We start from the raw sequence: 20490 nt of genomic DNA, 5'->3' as shown, positions 1-20490 counted from the left end.
CGCTTACGTTCGCTCGCGTATTGCGTCTGAGAATATCATTGAGCACTGGCTACCGTCAAAAACGCAATTTCCTCGGGAGCCACACAGGTCATCAGCCACGTCCCAAAGAGGCGACATAAGATCTAGCTCACTGCGGAATCATGGAACCGAATCGGTGAACTGAAGGGCATCAAGACTTTACTCATCGCTATGAGTGATAGCAGGCGTGACGCGTCCGAACTCCGAAATGCCGAAAAGTTAAGCGGAGTGTACGCCGTGGCAAGAAAGAATATACTATTGCGCTGGTCAGGAAAGCGGAACATATCGCAAATCGCTATGATTTCAGGAATGTATACCGCATCACGAAAGAGCTTGCACGTGGTCGCAAATCATTCGATAGTCGTGAAATATAGGACGTGAACGGTTGACTCATCGTGGATGAGAGATGATGAACACCTGAATAGGCGGAAAAAACATTTCACCGCGGACCTTAACGGTATTACATCCGGTGAGGTTCTCCCTCTGGTGGATAAAACGGCTAGTCACCGTAACATGCGGATACGGGCTGCCTTGTAAGCAAAAGAAAAGTCATTTCGGCCTTCAATGCACCCAAACGGAGTAAAGCCGCTGGGTTCAGCAGTCACCCCGCAGATTTATTTATCGCTGTACCTGCACTTACAGCGAATCTGCTGCTTCCACTCGTATGAAAATCCAGGGATTCCGAGAACTTTCCAAGAGAGTGGTAAAAAAAGATGATCGTCAAGATCCCAAAGAAGAGTTTTGAGTGCCTTATCCGAAGGACTGAGAAATTCAATGGACTGTGACATCTTTCCTCAAACACCGCCAGTGCGCTGATGACATCTGCTAGCTCTCTCTATGGGTCATGGAGAGTGGTTTCTGCAATTGGTGGCACCGAACTGGATGTTACCCGACGCATTAACAGCACTAGATCCGCTTTCTAAATTCTGGAAATGCAGGTATTTAAACGCCAGGATCAAGTTCAGACTGTTCTGTGGTAGTGTTCTTCCTGTGTTGCTATATGGAAGTACCACATGGAAAGGCCTATGGATATATCACACTTCAGGGGGCTGCAATTGCTTTGCGGACGAGCGGATCACCCCAAGGGCACTTTGCGCAGAACCGTAGAGATGGAATCGTGGGGGATCTGAAGCACATTTTAGATGACGAACGACTGGACCTAGGTGTGGATGGCCCTCTATACCCAACCAAAGGGTGAATGGCAACCATGTATATATATTGCAAAGGTTGGTTTGCTCCTAAACTGCAGAAATGCTCCAAAAGTATAATTTGTCCTCTCGCGAGAGTCCTTCAAATATAATTTGCACTTATTTCCGCACAAACATGAAATATTAATTCATTATATGGATTGGTCCTAAAGTAGACTCAAAAACATCAATAAATTAGTTTAATTCAAAAAGCGTGAGCCGTTATCCGCCTTATGTTCTATAAAATTTTAAAAATATTCAAGGTGGAAGAGAACATAAAATTGCTGTTATGAAACAAGTTCATGTCATTTGTGTATTCATATGTATGAGAAACATCCAGCATCCAGTACATCCGACAGTTATCAAATATCAATAAAAACCTTTCTTACATCACATTTTCTCATAAAATTTCAAGAGTTGGTAATATGCATATTACTTTGGTACATGGCGAACATCGCATCATATGTGGAGGAGACGCGCGCGGAATGTACACAGGACCATCTTGACTTTTCGCTGAGAAAGCATTTCTTTTATTTTCAATTGGCAGGGTACTTCCCATTTCATCGGAACAGGTTGGGACTCCGCAAATGAAACAAATGGAAAATTCATATTTTTGGCTGGAATTTCAATGTGAACTACAACGAACTATACGAAAACTCGAATAATTTTTTCGTCTATTTTTGTTTTGATATTTGTTTGCTTCATTGGAATAAAAAGATTTTGGGTACATATTATATGTACGAGCACAATGACTAGGATTCCTGGAGCCAATAAAGTTCAAATCATTTTCATTCTCCATATTATCTTTCATAATATGTACTTTAATGGCACATTAGGTGATTAACGATAATTCTTTTAAGTTCTGCGAAGGACAGGTAATGCGATGCTCAGGAAGCTCTTATGTGGCTAGCCTTTTTGAGTGCCACAGCCCAAAGACATGTTGTATTGCGACACTTTCCCTTATTCGGTCTGGAGTGATTTCAAGAATTCTAAGGTGCCCTTGAGAGCTGATTCCGTCTCTTTGTGACATAGGATACGCTCTGCCGCTTTCGTCCTTCTTGACGGAGTACAAAAATTGTTCCTAGGATAATTCATCGATATGGTACTATAGGAGCCGACTACAAGGGGTCTGGTGCAAAATTCCTTTTGCTTTTGCATTCCAAAGACGACTTTTTAATGATTGGAGCTTCGGAGACAGTTTTAGTGCTTCAGCTATACTCCCTCGGCTTCCGAGAGAACTGAATTATGTGTTTATCAGGTTAAAGACTTACCCCTTGTCTATGTTACATGGCCACATTCATATTTTCTAGAAATGGAAAATTCTGGGATTTTTTCTCAGAAATTTAAGTTAAAAATGAACAAGATTACGAAACATTATTCCGCTGAAAGTCAAGAGTGTAGTTCTCCAACTGTTGGACGTATAGCGCCTCCTATTTTTATCTGACACCAAAGGGCTAAATTTTACATTATCCATTTCTAACTATTTATGCAAAATCAGCACCCTGAACAATATGATATTATCACGAATGTGGGTTCATGTTGCTGATAATTTTGTAAAGAATCATGGTTCATTGGTAAAGTTCCCGGTCATTTTGACAAAAACGTGTTGGGAAGAAAATTCTTGGAAAAGTCGTCGTTCGGATATGAAGACATTTATCACATTTAATTACAAACCACATACAGTACTCGTACAAAGGACGGACGCCAAGTATTTATAAATACGCTATTTACATAACGCCACACGATTTTTTAAGGATATCAAGTGACTACCTCCTGCGCACTCGACGCTGAGTCTGTACCCGATAATCGCTCGGTTCTATGCTCATAAAATCTAAAGGAACACGAATTTCGCTTTGAAGTTTCTGCAGCGTATTCTAGGATAGCTAAGTTAATGATCTATGTATTAAAAGCGTCGATTATGAAAACCTCCTAAAATAGTTTTCCCCTAATGTATGACCTATCCACTGCTACCACTCTCGACCAGTTCGCCCCCAGATGACTGAAATGTGCGCCGACCAAGCTTTTCTTTTGAAATAGTATCAGACCAGCGTACTCCAATGATATGGCGTAAACAGATGTTGACCAACGCTTGGAGCCTTCGAGTGAAAGTATACTTTCCTCTCTTTCTAAATCAGAAGCCATTTGGCCAAGGTCCATGTTTCAGTTATTTCTTCAAATGCTGTATAAACGTCCAAATAAAAGAGGTACGACAGCCTAATAGAACTGGTCAAATACTTTTAGTAGATATTTGGTAGGGTGAAAAAACATGAAAGCCCCAACAACAATCTGAAAGGGCTGCTCCTTATAATAACTCAAACAATTAAGTTCATGGTCTGGATGCAAGAAACGATTCATAATTAGACCCAGATTTACATTTCATTCCCCAAAAGCAAGTAAAACAACTGCAAATATGTATGTGTAATGCAAACAGGATTAGTCAGTACAATGTGGGAAGATCGAACCTCTTGTTTCATAAAGAAAATCTTAAGGAATACTGGGAAGAGTTTGAAAACAAAAATTCAAAGACCGTCTTCGTTTTTAAGGTTTTGTGTAAACACAAAACCTTATTAAAATCGGTTTACTGTCTGTCTGTCTGTCTGTCCGTCTGTCTGTCTGTCTGTCTGTCTGTCTGTCTGTCTGTCCGTCACACGCATTTTTCTCGGAGACGGTTATAGCGATTGACACCAAATTTGGTAGAAAGGTGGAAACTGTGAACGCTCATACATACAGCGAATTACATCCTTTTACGTCGAATTTAAGGGGGGGTCCTCATACATGCAAAAGGGGGGTGTAAAATTTTTTTTCATCAACTATAGTCATGTGGGGTATCAAATTAAAGGTCTCGATTAGTACTTTTCAAAGCCGATCTTGGTTTTGACATTCGTTGGAAGGGTGGGGAGCGCGGGGGGTTGAAAGTGATCACTTCTTTACGGGGGCCATTCTCAGAAACTACCTAACCGAAAAATCTGAAAAAAATCAGGAGGCTGCCACTATATGGTGCCTGGGCTCCGAAATACCTTCCATGCCGATATCTGTTTAAATAAAGTTAATAATAGTATATTACTACAATTTTTTGTAAGTGGTTAGAAACCCCCCTTAAGTTCATCCTAGTACCATGAAATTTTGCAGTGATATAGGTTATAATATAGAGCATGATCTTACCAAGTTTGGTGGAAATCGCACTATTACTAACAAAGTTATAATACCTCAAATTTGTTGCTTCTTTGAAAATTGAAGACTATGAATGTCAATATCACCCGAAAGTGGATACTCTCACATAATATATGGATATATTACATGCTACGTACTAAGAAATACACAAAACCTTTCGTACCTGAAGCGTCCAGCTTCCGGTTTCCCGACTTGTTCTTTATTATTTCTTCAGTTTTCCCAGATATGCATATTTCGGCGACTAGTTATGGTACTTAGTTCGAACCCAAGCACTCAAGAAGAAGACCTAGATTAAGTTCCATTCGGTTCAGTTCATTTTAGGTTAAGTTTCAATAGAGAAGTGTGAAACGATGTTTCAGCTTCAATACGGTGTCCATTGAATCACTAAAGAGCTAGTGGACCGGAATAAAGCTTCATTGAATGGTCGAATCACAGAAAAAATGTTGTTCGAACTGCCGGGAATTGCAATCACCCACATAACCCGCATATTTATTGCAATTTTACGTCTCGTCTATTACCCGAAATTTGGAAAATTTCGAAGATTGGAATGATATCTTAATGTTGGGAAGATCACAACTAAAGGAGTTTCCTCCAGTACAGTTGCATGAAATTTATAACCTTTCCTCTAGGAGTCTAAATTCAAGATGATATTCAACAGCTTCATTTCTCACAATTACAGTATCCTAGTTGTAGCCGGGTCCTAAGACCGACTCCCCACCTCATCTACACTTAGGACCTACGAGGTGGACTTAACCTTACAACCTCAACGTTTGCAGGTAATACTGCCATTTTAAGTAGCCAACTATATCCTCAGGTTGAATAACATCAAAAATTAGGATGAGCCAAACCCAGCGCTGCTACGTCACTTTCACCTTGAGGTGGCACAGTTACGTTAAATTCTCAGTCGATATCATACAGGAAGACAGATTAGTTTCCCGTCATTAAAATTTCCTCAGTTCCTACTCCACAAAGATCCAATAAAATTGATTTTCATCGTTAAGAAAGTCCCTTGCCAGATATAGCTTAACAGATAGTAGAATTCTAACACGTTTCCACTTTTTTCCGACGATCCAATAGTTCTGCATCATTTACATCAAGTGGAAAACAGTCCTAACCGTAGAGGAGTCCAGTATTATATTCTTGTCTTTAAATACTTGTGTATGCCACAAATAGTGAGTAGCGAAAAAGTTGTTTTTTATCAAAAAAACTGAAATAAGTCAGTTATAAAATCTCGAATCAGTTACTAAAATAACCTTAACTATCATAAATAAATCATGCAAGCCCCAATAAATAGTTATATTGAAATTAGTGCGGTGCAAATATTCCAATGCCAACTCCATACCCTTGTAGTCTTTAACAGAACAAGCACAAAGTATACCCTGGTTCAAAAACTTTGACTTTTTTAGGACTTTCCTATTTTTAACGTTTTGTGTAAAACAAAACCTTGTTAAAATCGTCTGTCCGTCATACGCATTTTTCTCGGAGACCGTAGTGGCGATTGACACCAAATTTGATGGAAAGGTGGAAACTGTGAACGCTCACGCATACAGTGCGTTACATCCTTTTGCGTCGAATTTAAGGGGAGGTTCCCATATATGCAAAAGGGTGGCGTAATTTTTTTTTTGACCAAATGTAGTCATGTGGGATATCAAATGACTAGTACTTTCCGAAGCTGGTCTTAGTTTTGACATTTGTAGGAAAGGCGAAGGGTACTGAGGGTCGAAAGTGGTCACTTATTTAACGGTGCCATTCTCAGAAACTTCCCAACCGAAAAATCTGGAAAAAATCAAGAGGCTGCCACTGTATCTGATTAGGCCTTTCATATCGATATCCCTTCAAAAAAAGTTAATAATCGCATATTACTATAATTTTCAGTAATTGGCTGCAGGGCCCCCTGCCTGTTCATCCTAGTACCGCGTGTAATGTAGGCTATAATATAATGCTTCATTCTACCAAGTTTGGTGGAATTCACATTATTACTAACAAAGTTATAATAAATCAAAGTTTGGAAATTCAATATTTTGAATGTCAATACCAATCGAAAGTGGATATTCTGACATAATATATGCATATATTACGTATTACATACTAATGGGACAAATTCACACTGAAATGTCTTTATAAAAGAAATATACAAAACCTTTCATAACTGAAGCGTCCAGCTTCCGGTCCCCCGACTTGTTTTATTATACTAAATAATATTATTGAAAGGTGGTAAATAAAAATTAATTGAATTCGCATTGTTAAATTTGATTCTATATTGCGCTTTCTTGTCTTTCTGTGAATTAGAGTGCTTTTAGTTTGATAAAATGACAATTTTAAGCCTTACTTCACCCAAGAAGAAAATCTATTTTACTATGGTGGCATTAAAGTTTTGATGGTTCAATTTAAAATCAAGTATCAATCCACCCAATGGCTGTCATTATCTAGCCATCGGAATACAGCCTAAAAGCAATTTTGCTCTATAACAGTGGTTCCTATGCTCCCATGTTTGTAGGACATTTTGGGTTTTTTGAAAGAAACCTATGAGAACTTCGGAGTGATTCTTCAAACACTCAAATATGCTCAAGTTTGACAGATGTGCGGCGATTTAAACATGATGTGCTATATGTCCCTTGGGCAATAAGCTAGTAACACTATATTTGCTGGTTTTTATGGTTATGGGACTTGCGAGACCGAAAAAATCCCTGGTCAATAGAGAATTGGGAGCCAAGGGCACTTACGATTGGACAAAACAATGTTCTGAAAGAATGGTTGATATCACTAGATATTAAGCTAGCCAATACAAAATAGTTTGTCAAATCTCTTCCCTCTCCTGTTGGCGAAATTGAAGGAAGGTACTTTTCACTTGTCAGATATAGGAAGACTTCTAATGGATCAAGAGCCTACCAACATCATGACAGATCTTCAGAGATAGGGATAGTTTGTATTAAGCGGTGTTGTGAAGTAACTTTTCGGTAACAATAAAGATCCTGATTCCAAAAAGATAGTGAAAAGAATGGTAAAGTCTTTTGAAGATTTGGCTTGTCTTATGAGCCTAGGGGTACTTTTTCTCCAAACTTACTATCAAGATATCAAGAGGGTGGAAAGGAAATATCAAGAAATTTGAAGCGTAATCATAATGAGAGACTACTGTTGTATGGTACAGAGGGAGATTCCAGATGTTATTCATAAGATAAGATAAGACCAAGAGGAGCCTCACAGTGAAGCCCCAACGATTTTAAGTAAGTTCACAAGCTCTTTTTATTTATAAGTAATCCTTGAAATAATAAACATGACTTCATATACTTTAGTGTGTGATTTATATCTCTTTCGAGCAATATCATTAGGATATCCAATTTGTAAAAAAACCGTGTCGTGCTACAGCAAAACGGAATTAATTTTCAGATTCAGCGCATCAAAAATTAAGTTAAAAGAATCAAACCAGCTCTTAAATTTTTTGTTCCAGACCTTTGGTATGAGTGAGTAATAAAGAGACAAAGCGAGTCCCACATATTTTTTGTTAAAGCTATAAATTCATTCTTATATTTTGGACTTCAGGAGAAAAATATATTGCTACGGAGAAAGTCTCCCATTAAAAAACAAGTCAGGAAACCGGAGGTTAGACGTGTATGTGTATGGTGGGGGAGAAGCTACAGCTTCTGAGCACTCAGGCCGTGTTGGCCCATTGTACTCGCGAGTGAGAGTAGCCACTTTCGGGTGATCGAAAAATTTTACATACCATAAGTTTGTTAGTAACAGTGCGATTTACGCCAAACTTGGTAGGATCATGCTTTATGCTATGGCCTGCATCACTGCAAAATTGTGGTTCTAAGGTGAATATAGGGGGGGGGGGGGGGGGGTTTTGCAGCCAATTACTAAAAATTATAGTAATATACTATTTTCAATTTTATTTGAACAGATATCGGTATGGAAGATATTTCGGAACCTAGGAAGCATATCATGTTTACTCATCAAACTTCTTTAAACAGTAAAAAACCTATGATAATCAAGGTAAAGATCATTGTTGTATCAAAAATATTTACACAAAAATTATGACACGTATTTCAGGCGAATTTGTAAAACCACAAAAACTTTATGCTATGGAAAAAAATATTAAAAGAAAGTGCTGACTTATTAGAAAAGAAAACCATAAGAAAATTCTGTCAAACTACATTTCCTCTAATCACTCGAATTTTCCTGAAAGAGTTTTCTCTAAGAGCTTAAAATTTGTAAAAACCGATGCAAAGGTTTTGTGAAAGTAATGTTATGGCACTCACCAATTGACTTGATTTTTAAGAAACCTACACCTAAACGATAATTCGATACTAGCAAGAAGAAATGATCCAAACTTGACAAATTATATAAGGTGACACCTTTGTATGTAGAGACGTTCCGCTCTGCAATTAAGCTCAATGCATATTAGTGGATCTATGGGTCCATGAAATTGTCGAAAATGCAAGCATACGAGTGGTTCCAATCATTCGAAGAAGAGTGTGACACCTCTTCCACTGACGATAACATCCTCAAAATAAAGAAATTAGTGCTTAAAAATCTGATTTGTTTGTTAAAAAATTGGTTCATGAATTGGTCATTGATAAAATGATAGTTCATGGTGTTTTAACCAACGTTTTGGGTATGAAATGCATCACTGCTGGATTGGTTCCGAAAGAACTCAAATTTTTGCATGATTTTCCGTGGACCAGACTTCCTGAAACTCATCATTACAAGGGATGAGCTCCATGCGACTCTTTTCTCTTTTCCAAACGGAAATTACCACTCGGTGGAGCCCTTTTTGAGCCAATTGAAGACATCAAAGGGAATTCACAGTGTGAATTGGAGTCCACACCTTCTTCGGCCTACGCTAAATTTATGGAAGATTGGGCTAGCCGTTATCACAACCGTGTTGCACACAATGGGAATCACTTTGAAGGTGATCAAATAAATTTAATGTTTTGTGTTTTTTTTAAACAATTACGGGTAGTTTTTATACAGAAGGAATTTTTTTCAATGTTCTGGTAACAATGCATTTTTGAACCTAGTTTATACTGAACACTGCTATTTTGCCATATAAAGTCGTTTGGAGGTACACATGTTCTACATTGGTTTTGATATTATTTAGATTGATTTTAATTAAGTTTAGTGTTTTTTTACACCGTGATTAGAATCCATTTATTTATTAGTTAGTTTTTGTTTTTGAATTAGTTTATTTATGAAAAAAATATAATGTTAATTTTTTAGATAAAAAAGTTGAAAACCAATACTGACAACTCAACTGCATTGATATCAAAAGTTTCGCGGCTGCGATAAAATGACACTGACAAAATCAAAGAGAAAATTGGTGCAGAATTACAATTAACATCAAATGGAATAGCAAGTGTGGTTCTAAAAGGTTATCCTTGGCTAGAGAAGAAAATAAGGGATATTTGTGTCCAAAGTAGAAAGGCTTCTTCAGTGACCATAATGGGACAAATTCAGGATGCCAAGATATCAATATCAGTAAAGTCAGCTGGATGTCGTGTAGAAAAATTGGGTTTTTTTTTGTTAAGGTCCATCCAACGAAACCACTTTTTATGTTTTCGATGACGATAAAGTGCCTGGATAGTTGCAAATAACATTTCAATTGAATTTGAATTTGAAAAAGGGTGGCTAGACTTCATTTTAATAAAGATAATCAACCATTTAGCTTCCATGTAGTCTCTATTTGTCAAAATTCAAACTCAATAATCTTTCCCGAGTTTGCCTTTCTGATGAATTAATTATCGGTGTATTCATCGACTGACCAATCAGGTTTTGTGAGAAGAAGACCTGTTGAAAAATTTAAAGAAGATTGCATCGTAAAACGGCTTAAGTATCCATTCCATGTTATAGGCCTGGTCAATGATTGGCAATAAAAGCACTGGACGCCTATAATTTGTCCAGCCTGGACCGATATATAAAGACTGATAGTCAAAGGAAGGAATGGTTATCAAATCGTAACTTTATATTTGTGTACCATTCGGTTCCGAAAGGCCAAAAAAGAACAGAATTAAACAAAAAACCGAACCGAACGAGCGATCCGCACGAGAAAACTGAAGCTTTTAAGATGCAAGAAGCCATTGGAAATCAAGGCTAAAGTAAAAAGCATCCCGAATCTCGTCGTCAACAAATCTTCAAAGACATTTTTGGAAGCACAACTACAGCTCTTTAATCATATCTCAATCTCGCCCTACAAATTCTAAGTAAAGAAATCATCATCGACATTGAAACTAACATAAAATATGAAAAGGAACAGAATAAGATGTGAAAACCAATAGCGCGAATAATAGAAAAAGCAGCAGGATGGAAGGAAAGAGCATAGATGAAAGAATCGTGAAAGAATTGAAGAGCAAACCTGTTTATTCCCTTCAAGCCAATAAAGGAAACGAAATAATGATTATGAACAGAAATGATTACGACAAACCGGACATAGAAAAGTTGGAAAACGGAAGCTTCCACGAATTAAGAGCAGATTCACTACCAGACTCCATAAATCGAATAAAAAAAAGCTAAAAGAATGCTCAAAACATAATAAAGAATCCAGCAGCGCTTAGGACGATGTTTACCAAAAGTACACAAATAAGGTAATGAGATGCGTGAGATCATAGCAGCGGCAAATTCTCCAACACTGAAAATAGCACGATGGCTATTGCAGATTCAGCGGACTAGAGGCATAAACGGGAAAACAAACCGTAAGGAACAGAGAAGAACTCATTCAAAAAATTCGAAACTCGGCTGAAGAAGGTATGGTTACATTTGACATAAAAGCTCACTTCCCTAGTATACCAGTAAAGGAACCACTGGCATGCTCAAAGGAAAAACTAATTATTATCGACGAATCATCATGGGAATAGAGAAGGAAGGTATGACAATAAATGAGTAATCCGGTATCACCAAATATCAGGGAAATCATCATGGAGCAAATAGAGGAAAGTATAGAGCAACTTTGTATTATACCAAAATTCTGGGCCAGATATGTTGACGTCGTTTTTACAATGAAGAAACGAAACCAGCTTGTAACCATACTCAAAAAACTGAATACGGACCACAGGAGCATTACTTTCACCATAACCATCAACTACCCTTCTTGGATTTACTCATCATCAACAACAAAGGAAAAATCGAATTCAACATTTACCGGAAAACAACATGCACGTAGACGACGATTCCAGCAACATCACAACACTCATTCTTACATTAAATGGCATCGTACGACGCAATGTTCCATCGCATGCTAACCACACCTTTATCAGAGGAACGTTTGAACAATGAGAAACGCCCCATTATTGAAACTTCGTCAAAAAACGGTTACAGCGGGAAGACGGTTGAAGGAATAATCAGTACAAAAGTGGAAAGAAATAACCTGACGACTTTTTTACGCAAGGAGAACCATCCAAACAACGTCGAGTTCCTATCATCCATTCCCAAATAACCTGCTAGGCGAAAAATACCCCAAGGAAACGCGACATCGAAGTGATACCTACAAGCATACCAAATGAATTGAAAACATGATTAGGAACATCAAGGACCTCAAGGATGACAGCGAGAAAAGCGGAATCTATCAGAAAACCTGCACCAATTTTATTTTTCGCGAAAGCGAAAAGCAGGCAAATGCCATCGAGTAGAAACATGCAATAACGGAGGGTAAGGATAATTAAGGAGGTTAATGGCTTCCGTAAATTGGACGCATTGTAAAGTTTTATTATCCACAAGTGACGGGAGGCAAAAGAAAGGAAAAAGGAAAGGGTAATTTAGGAAACATCAACAGTTCGGTTTTTGGCTTAACTAGGTAAATAATTAAATTAACTAGCAACTAAGATCTAGGCTTAGGACAAGCTGGTCCATAAGTGGATCAGACAAAAACTCTCTAACAAGTAACAAGCGGGGCCGGCTCGTCGTCATATATTTCGCCATTTGGTTCTATCAAAAGACTGATCTGAAGAAATATATTTTAAATGCCTATATAAATAATTTGAAACGGCAACAATAAAATTGGCAACATATTTTTCACCTTTCCTTGCATATAAACTGAATTAATGTCTTTATTCAAAAATTTCTGTAATAAATTGGTATAATGTAGGTAGAGAATAATTAGGTGGACTGCAGGGAAATGTTTCCGGAGCTAAATGCTGATAAATATAAGAAGCGCAGGAACTCTAATCTCTGAGTGGTCATCATGATCCATCTATTGGGGACAACTTTCCAATGAAATCCAAGATGGTGCGATCATAAGATTATTCTCAAATGGTGAAGGAATATGACACCCATATGAGATATGTACAACAACACAGTGTGCTACTACCACAAACTTTTATAACTCAAGGATAAACTTAAAGGAAGTTTTTAGTCAATTTTTACAAAAATATGATAATATACTATTATTAACTTAATTTCAGCAGATATCGATATGAAAAGTATTTTGAGGCCTGGACAATATATAGGGGCAGCATCACGATTTTTTTCAGATTTTTCGGTTGCGTAGTTTCTGAGAATGGGTCCGTTAAAGAAATCATCACTTTCGACCCCTCCCACTCCCCGCCTTTCTAACAAAACTAAGACCGCATCGAAAAATACTAATCAAGACCCTTCATTTGATACCACCACTAAATTTCGTGTCAATCGGTATAGCTGGCTCTGAAGCTGCTTCTGAGTAAAATGCGTGTGACATACAGACAGACATTTAATCGATTTTAATAAGGTTTTGTTTTGCAAACAAAACCTTAACAGAAACGAGGGTTTCTAAAAAGGGAATAATTATAAAAAAGCGGTTCCATTGGACGTTCACTATGATATCAGTCAAACACATGCCAACTAGCTGCAGATCACTAAGGTATGCTTATTGCAGGACTACTAAGCCTGTTCAAATAAAGACAAGGTATATTTTTATCTTTTTTAATTACTTTGATTACCATTTTGTAGGTCATTAATGCCAAAAGGTGGCAACATGACCTGTTCGACAGTGTACCGTTTTTCTAGATGAAGTGTTTTTTCTAATCCTTTGGCAAATAACCCCAAATTAGAAAAGTTTTGTCTCAATTCCTATAAACAACAGTTCCTCATAGGTCTAACAATACTCGCTCTAAAAATGGAAGTAAAATTAATTAAGGAAGCAACTATCGACAGAATTAAGCCTAATATTTAATGAAGATGTATTGTCAAATCTTGCTAAAGCAAAACGAAATACCAATGTTAACAAAAAAAAAGCCTCAGGCAAAAATGAATATTATTGACGAAATTGAGTTCCTTCCTCGGAAACGTGAGCTGGCTAATGATATTTTCCATGATGATACTAAGCATAGCCTCACTCATTGTAGTAATATTTATTAGTAATGAAATACAGAAGACATTTTCCACCTTTTTCAAATAGAAATGTGGTCCCAGTAATTTCTTTGGTTTCGCATCCAAAAGTACCATTAGCGGTTGGCTATCACATGGAGCCTAAGCTTTAAGACTTTACCAATCATTTCTGAAGAACTTAGATTGGTCAGAACTTATAGTCTCGCCGATATGAGGACACGAGAATTTCTGAGCAATTCGGTTTTAAGAAAAATTGGAAAAAATTCACAAAATAAGAACAAAGAAATCAGCATCTAATGGGTTGCTCAATAATGCAATTAATGTTTTGAAATTTGAATTTCCAAGTATTAACTAAAAACTCATCCGATCGCTTTTCAACTAACAATTCAGAAACTGCAAATGAAATTAGAGAAGATCAAGAAAAAATTTCAGAGCTATAATTTTGAGATTTAAAAGAACAACCTACGGCTACCGCCAGGAATGTAAAATCAAATTTAATGGCCCCAAAACAAAACGCAGAAAAATCTTTTAAGTCATAAACATTATGTTCATGCTAACTTCTATGTATAATGCTTCTAACAAAATAACAATAGTAATGCCTACGCACCCACTCTTTAATTTTTTATATTTTCATTTCGAATTAGAGTCCAATGAAATCTAAAAGTAACGTCAAACCATGATGTATCTTCAAAACGGCGAAACAATAGAAAACAGCATGAAAAGCATGAAACCCGCTGGGAATGAATAAAAAACATAAACAAGTGGAATTATAAGAATTGATTCCGCTATCCATGTAGCAGCTGTGAAAGTAGGTCTTATTCTCCACACCGCTCGGAAAAAATAGAACAGATAGAACTATTTATATCCATTCCATCTGATCGAATCACTTTTAATCGCGTACATCTAAATCCACTAACAGAACTACATATAATCAAGGCAAAGGGGCAAATAATATTCTATGGAAATACCTCAAGTTTATGATTAAATCCAAAAATAGCTACTAATTCCATAAATCTTGGATACAGCCGACGATATGTGCCCAGCTTGGCCGAGCTTCAAGTAGTATCTGTTCCTGGCTACCGTTCCCGAAGCACCACAATTAATTTTCACCGCACCAACAGTTAAGCACTTCCGTCTTTTCACAACTCCACTCCGACAACTATCACTATCCAATGAGAGTAACAATTTCCTGTAAAGTGATTGAACCGAGTGCTTGGCCACACTCACCACAATTTCCGGCACACATGGTCGCACTGCACCCTTCGAGCGTATTCAAATTATCCAAGGTTTCGCACCGTGCAGTTCCACTGAATGCCACCTTCCTTCACAAACCTTCTCGAATCCCTGTTTTCAGATCGGCCAAACCGTTTGTAAGGACAAATTCTCATTTTGCTATCACTTGCCGAAAAACGCACTATTGTCGTCATATTCGCATATTACATCACAACCGGTGGCGGCGTCTGACCCTAAAACACACCATCATTCACCATTTACGTCATCGCCTCGTGCAACATTTTTTGGACCGTCATTACCATCATCCGCATTGCCATAATGCACTCGATACATTCTACTCATATTAAAATTATGTAATGCAAGTGGAAATCCTTTTGATCCTTGGCTAAAGCCTCACATAACTCGCGTTTTTTGTGGTGTTCAATAACTGTAAATACTTTGCGTACTCTTGGTCTCATGTGAACCGTTAATTTTGACTGGTGACCCTCATTGGGATAAGGACCTCACTCTGTTTCCGGCAGACACTACAGCACAATTCACTTCCAATACCAAACTGTTAGGAAGCTTCGAACCCAGAAAAGCGAAATTTGAGGAAACGGAAAAACGGATGAAACCAATGAGAATTTAACTAATCAACCGGAAAATTATTCTTCAACCGTGGCCTTCCTGATCCTGATCCGGTTAAAGTACCGCGTACTCGTACTATCTCATGCCAATCGGTCCGGCCGCCCGCTTTAACGTTCACTAGGTCGTCTAGCATTCACTGCACATGGATTTCCCTGGCCTTTCCATATCCGGAAAATCCCCAAAATCTGCGAAGCCCCGTTACAATTAATCCCTCAAATCCTTTCCTCACAGACGGAATGAACTCAACACACACCAAAAAAACCGTTACGTGTGCGAGCACGCGGAAAAACAAATGAAAACTGCTACCAGGCCTATGTTCTGCACTTTCAAGTCGATGGGCCCATCGAGTTTCATGGAATTTCCACCAGGCGGCGTGTTGCAGTTCCGACCCATCTAGTCCGGAAAAACTATCCGCGTATGCAGCTTTCCGAGCGAGCGGCCCCAAACACGGTTTGCGACAATTTGTAACGGCGTCGTGACGGAGATGGCACCGACATCCGGTGGAAAAACTGAGAGGCACACTGCATCGGCCTTCCACCTAGTGCTCTCTCTTCCAGTCGTTCTCGAGGAAACCCCACGCTTCAAAAGCCGGAAAATTCTGAGTGGAAGTCATGGAAAGTGCATGCCATGCCACGCTGCCGACCTGCATGCTGGCCAGCCTAAGAGCTCAGCATTGGGCCAGCATTCGGTGCAACGAAGAGAAAATCTTGCGAATTCCCCGTTGGAAAGTTTCCCGGCGAACATCTGTGAAAAGCGGCGCACGCGCCCTGAATTTGTTTACAAAATATTGTTTTGAAGGAAAACGTGGTCAGTGGGTGGTGGATGGGCGCTTTGTCGGCTTTTCGGTGGGAAACACGTGAGGGGGCGTAAGCGGCTCACTGGGGGAATAAGCTCCGAAGTGTCGCTTGAAATTATTCCAAAATAAATGTTTAGATTAGATAGTCCTGTCTAGGCACAATTTAGATTTTCAGTGTGCGGCTTTTCGTTACGATTGGTCAACATTGATCAAATCGCTAAGGCCCTGGTTATTGCCCCATTAAACAGTAACAATGTGAAGGGTATTTGCAGCCCAGCCGCTTTCTATACGAACGCATAAACAATATTTGTCTTTCAGTTTATCTGCTTCATTCAATCTTGCGATTTCTTACATCATATTTAATTACAGCTTTTCATATTTGATGATCACAGTGGGCACGATATTCATCAGTAGCCAAATCGATGCAAATTTCTCTTTTCAATCTTGCAGGCAGCAGTTCAGATAAACTTCCCAGAATGTAGTGCTACCAGACAACACCAAAAATTGTTGAAAGAAAACTTATCGGCTACTACCGTCGCGTTTATCGCAATCCTAATCAATTATGTTTAAAGAATTTTGTGAAAGAATCAGCTGCAGACGATAAGCAAATTTCTTTTTTAACAGAACTACTATTTACTGAAGCATCATTATCATATTTAGCTTTAACACGTTCGTTCCGAATTGGAAAAATCCTTTAGGCAATTGCTTTCAACGGATAGATTCCGTAGCCTATATAACGATGAAATCTATGAGCGATACCATGTCCATTTCGTTGTGGATAAAATCCAGTTCAATATGTTGCAATGGGCAGGTCACCCAATCCGCATGCGTGCTGATTGATAACCCAGCCGGGACAAGGGCAATATCGATTGTGCCAACCTGCTTCAAATGAAGCGGTGGCCTAGGCCAGAACGCCAGACAACTTTTAGAGATATAATTGTGCAACCACGGTAATGGCGGTGATACCGTTAAAATAACAAACGCAGATCAATAAAAAACTAGAAAATCTGAAGACGGATCATCAAAAGGATGAACGTGAAACGGTAAAATACTTTAAAAGATACCTTGCAAATTTGGATTAGCTACTGAGGTGATATTAAGTCGTTCATCAGAAACCCGCTTGCTGGACGAAGAGGACCCTTACCTCAGGATGCACTTTCAATCGCAATCGAAATTTGCGTCAGTAAAAGCCTCAATCATAAACGATCAATAAGATCTTACGTGCAGCCATGGGAATAGCGGGACAGACAAGTATTAAAACTGGTCACCCGGACTTTCCTACGGTGGTGGTGTCGCTAGTATGATTAGTCAAACTAACAGCTTAAACAGTTCTCAAATTTATGAATATAGCCCAAGAATTGCCGAGATTGCCAACCACACCAATTCCGATATTCATCATCATCATCATCAACGGCGCAACAGCCGGTATCCGGTCTAGGCCTGACTTAACCAGGAACTCCAGACACCCCGGTTTTGCGCCGAGGTCCACCAATTCGATATCCCTAAAAGCTGTCTGCCATCCTGGCCTACGCCATCGCTCCATCTTAGGGAGGGTCTGCCTCGTCTTCTTTTTCTACCATAGATATTGCCTTTATAGACTTTCCGGGCTGGATCATCCTCATCCATACGGATTAAGTGACCCGCCCACCGTAACCTATTGAGCCGGATTTTATCCACAACCGGACGGTCATGGTATCGGTCATAGATTTCGTCGTTATGTAGGCTACGGAATCGTCCATCCTCATGTAGGGGACCAAAAATTCTGTGGAGGATTCTTCTCTTGAACGCGGCCAAGAGTTCGCAATTCTTCTTGCTAAGAACCCAAGCCTCCGAGGAATACATGAAGACTGGCAAGATCATTGTCTTGTCCAGTAAAAGCTTAGATCCTATGATGAGACGTTTCGAGCGGAACAGTTTTTGTAAGCTGAAATAGGCTCTGTTGGCTGACAAAAACCGTGCGCGGATTTCATCATCGTAGATGTTATCGTTTGTGATTTTCGACCCTAGATAGAGGAAATTAGCAACGGTCTCAAAGTTGAATTCTCTTATCTTTATTCTCCCCGTTTGACCAGTGCGGTTTGATGTTGTTGGTTGGTTCGTCTTCAGTGTTGACGTCGCTACCATATACTTTCATTGATGTGCAGCCCAAAATCTCGCTCCGATCGCCACCTGCTCGATCTGGATGAAGGCAGATTGTACATCTCGGGTTATTCTTTCCATGGCGTCGATATCGTCAGCATAGGCCAGTAGTTGGGTGGACTGAAAGAGGGTCGAACCTCTTGCATTTACCTCAGCAGCACGAATCAATTTCGCATGATAGGGCTTCCCTTTGTCCTAGACCTTTGTTGGAGTCGAATGGTCTTGAAAGTGATCCTGCTCCTTTCATCTGGCCTCGTACATTGGTCAGGGTCAGCCTAGCCAGTTTTATTAATTTCGTCGGGATACCGAATTCTCTCATGGCCGTGTACAGTTTTACCCTATGCTATCATAGGCGGCTTTCAAGTCGATTGATAGATGGTGCAACTGTTGTCCATATTCCAACAGTTTTTCCATCGCTTGCCGCAGAGAGAAAATCTGATGTGCTGCTGATTTGCCTGGAGTGAAGCCATTTTGGTATGGGTTAACGATGTTCTGGACGTATGGGACCATCCAGGCTAGCAAGATAGGGGAGAATATCTTATAGATGGTACTCAGCAACGTGATACCTCTATAATTGCTGCACTGCCTGATATCTCCCTTTTTATGTATGGGACAGATAATGCCTCGTTGCCAATCGTCTGGCATTGATTCGCTGTCCCATACCTTGAACATTGGTTGATGAACCGCTTGGTGTAATTGGCTGGACTTATGATTTTTTAGCCGATGAATTGCACGGACTGTTTCTCCTATACTTGGTGGTGGCAGTATTTGTCTGTCGTCTTCAGTTGGCGGGACCGATGTTCTAGTTGTTCAGTAGCTCATCAAAGTACTCAACCCATTGCTCCAATATGCCCATTCTGTCGGAAATCAGATTTCCCTCTTTGTCTCGGCAGGATGAGACTATAAGGCTTCATTCTGCTGACTTGTTGGTAGTTCACAGACTCGTTGGTTCTCCCAGGCTTCCTTTTTCCGTCTGTGAAGTCGCTTCTCCGCTCGACCGAGTTCGCGATAAGTCTCTGTGCGTGCCCGCGTTCTTTGAGAATGCAACATTACTCGGTGTGCGGCATTCTTCCGTTCCGTTGCTAGCTTACATTCATCGTCAAATCAGCCGTTCCGACTCGTTTTGCGGCTGTTGCCAAGTATGTTTGTGGCCGTATCCATGATAACGTTCTTCAGGTGATTGTCAAGATCATTTGTTGATGCTTCATCTTCAGGTCCTCTGTTGACTGCGGTTATTGCGGCATCCATTTCCCTCTTATAGGTGCCGCGGAGGGTTGTGTTGTGGATGGCTTCAGAGTTCACTCTCACCTGATTGTCAGAGGGGATTCTAAGTGGTGTTGCTATTCGAGCTCGGAGCACCATGCCAACGAGATAGTGATCCGAGTCTATATTGAGAGGTGGCGGCATTCGATCAACACGTGGTCAATTTGGTTGAAAGTGGCCCCATTTGGGGAGGCCCACGTATGTTTGTGGACCGCTTTCCGCGCAAACCACATACTTCCAACAACCATTTCGTGAGACACTGCTAATTGGATCATCCGCAGTCCGGTATCATTTGTATTTTGATGTAAGCTATGGGAGCGAGCGTGTCGCCTGAATATGGGCTCTTTGCCTACTTGGCTGTTAATATCCCCAAGTATGATTTTGATACCATATCCGGGACAGGTTTCGAGGGTCCGTTCTACTGCCTCATAGAAGATATCCTTCTCCGACTCTGCAGTCTCCTCTGTAGGAGCGTGAACGTTAATGAGGCTTATATTTCTAAATTTGCCTCGCAAGCGCAGAATGCATAGCCGTTCGCTTATGTTTTCAAAGCCGAAAACAGCAGGTTTCATTCTTCTCCGTCTGCAGCTTTTCGTTAAGAAAGAGCTCCCAGCGATCACCACGTGGAGGTGAAGATAGGGTTTGGTAGTAGAGCTGTTGGTGTTGGTTCAGCAGGCATTTCCCAGGTTTTATGCTCCATCGTGGGTACCAATCCACGGACCTATACTACCCTTTGGCCACCATGCGATATTAAGGAGACTT

The 20490-nt window shown here is 39.6% G+C and overlaps 1 protein-coding gene across 4 annotated transcripts in view; it reads right to left on the bottom strand.

Moving 5' to 3' along the window:
- Window positions 1–15817, bottom strand: part of LOC119654172 (innexin shaking-B) — a 473792-nt gene extending 457975 nt beyond the window's left edge. For all 4 annotated transcript variants that reach the window (XM_038059347.1, XM_038059349.1, XM_038059348.1 and 1 more), the window contains exon 1: window positions 14639–15817. The gene's annotated coding sequence lies outside the window, so the exon portion shown is untranslated. The remainder of the gene's footprint in view (window positions 1–14638) is intronic.
- Window positions 15818–20490: the final 4673 nt, after the last annotated feature.

Source organism: Hermetia illucens, chromosome 4, assembly GCF_905115235.1.
Source record: "Hermetia illucens chromosome 4, iHerIll2.2.curated.20191125, whole genome shotgun sequence".
Classification (NCBI taxonomy): Eukaryota; Metazoa; Arthropoda; class Insecta; order Diptera; family Stratiomyidae; genus Hermetia; species Hermetia illucens.
The sequence above is the reverse complement of the archived record's forward strand: the minus strand, read 5'-3'. Positions and strand labels throughout refer to the sequence as shown.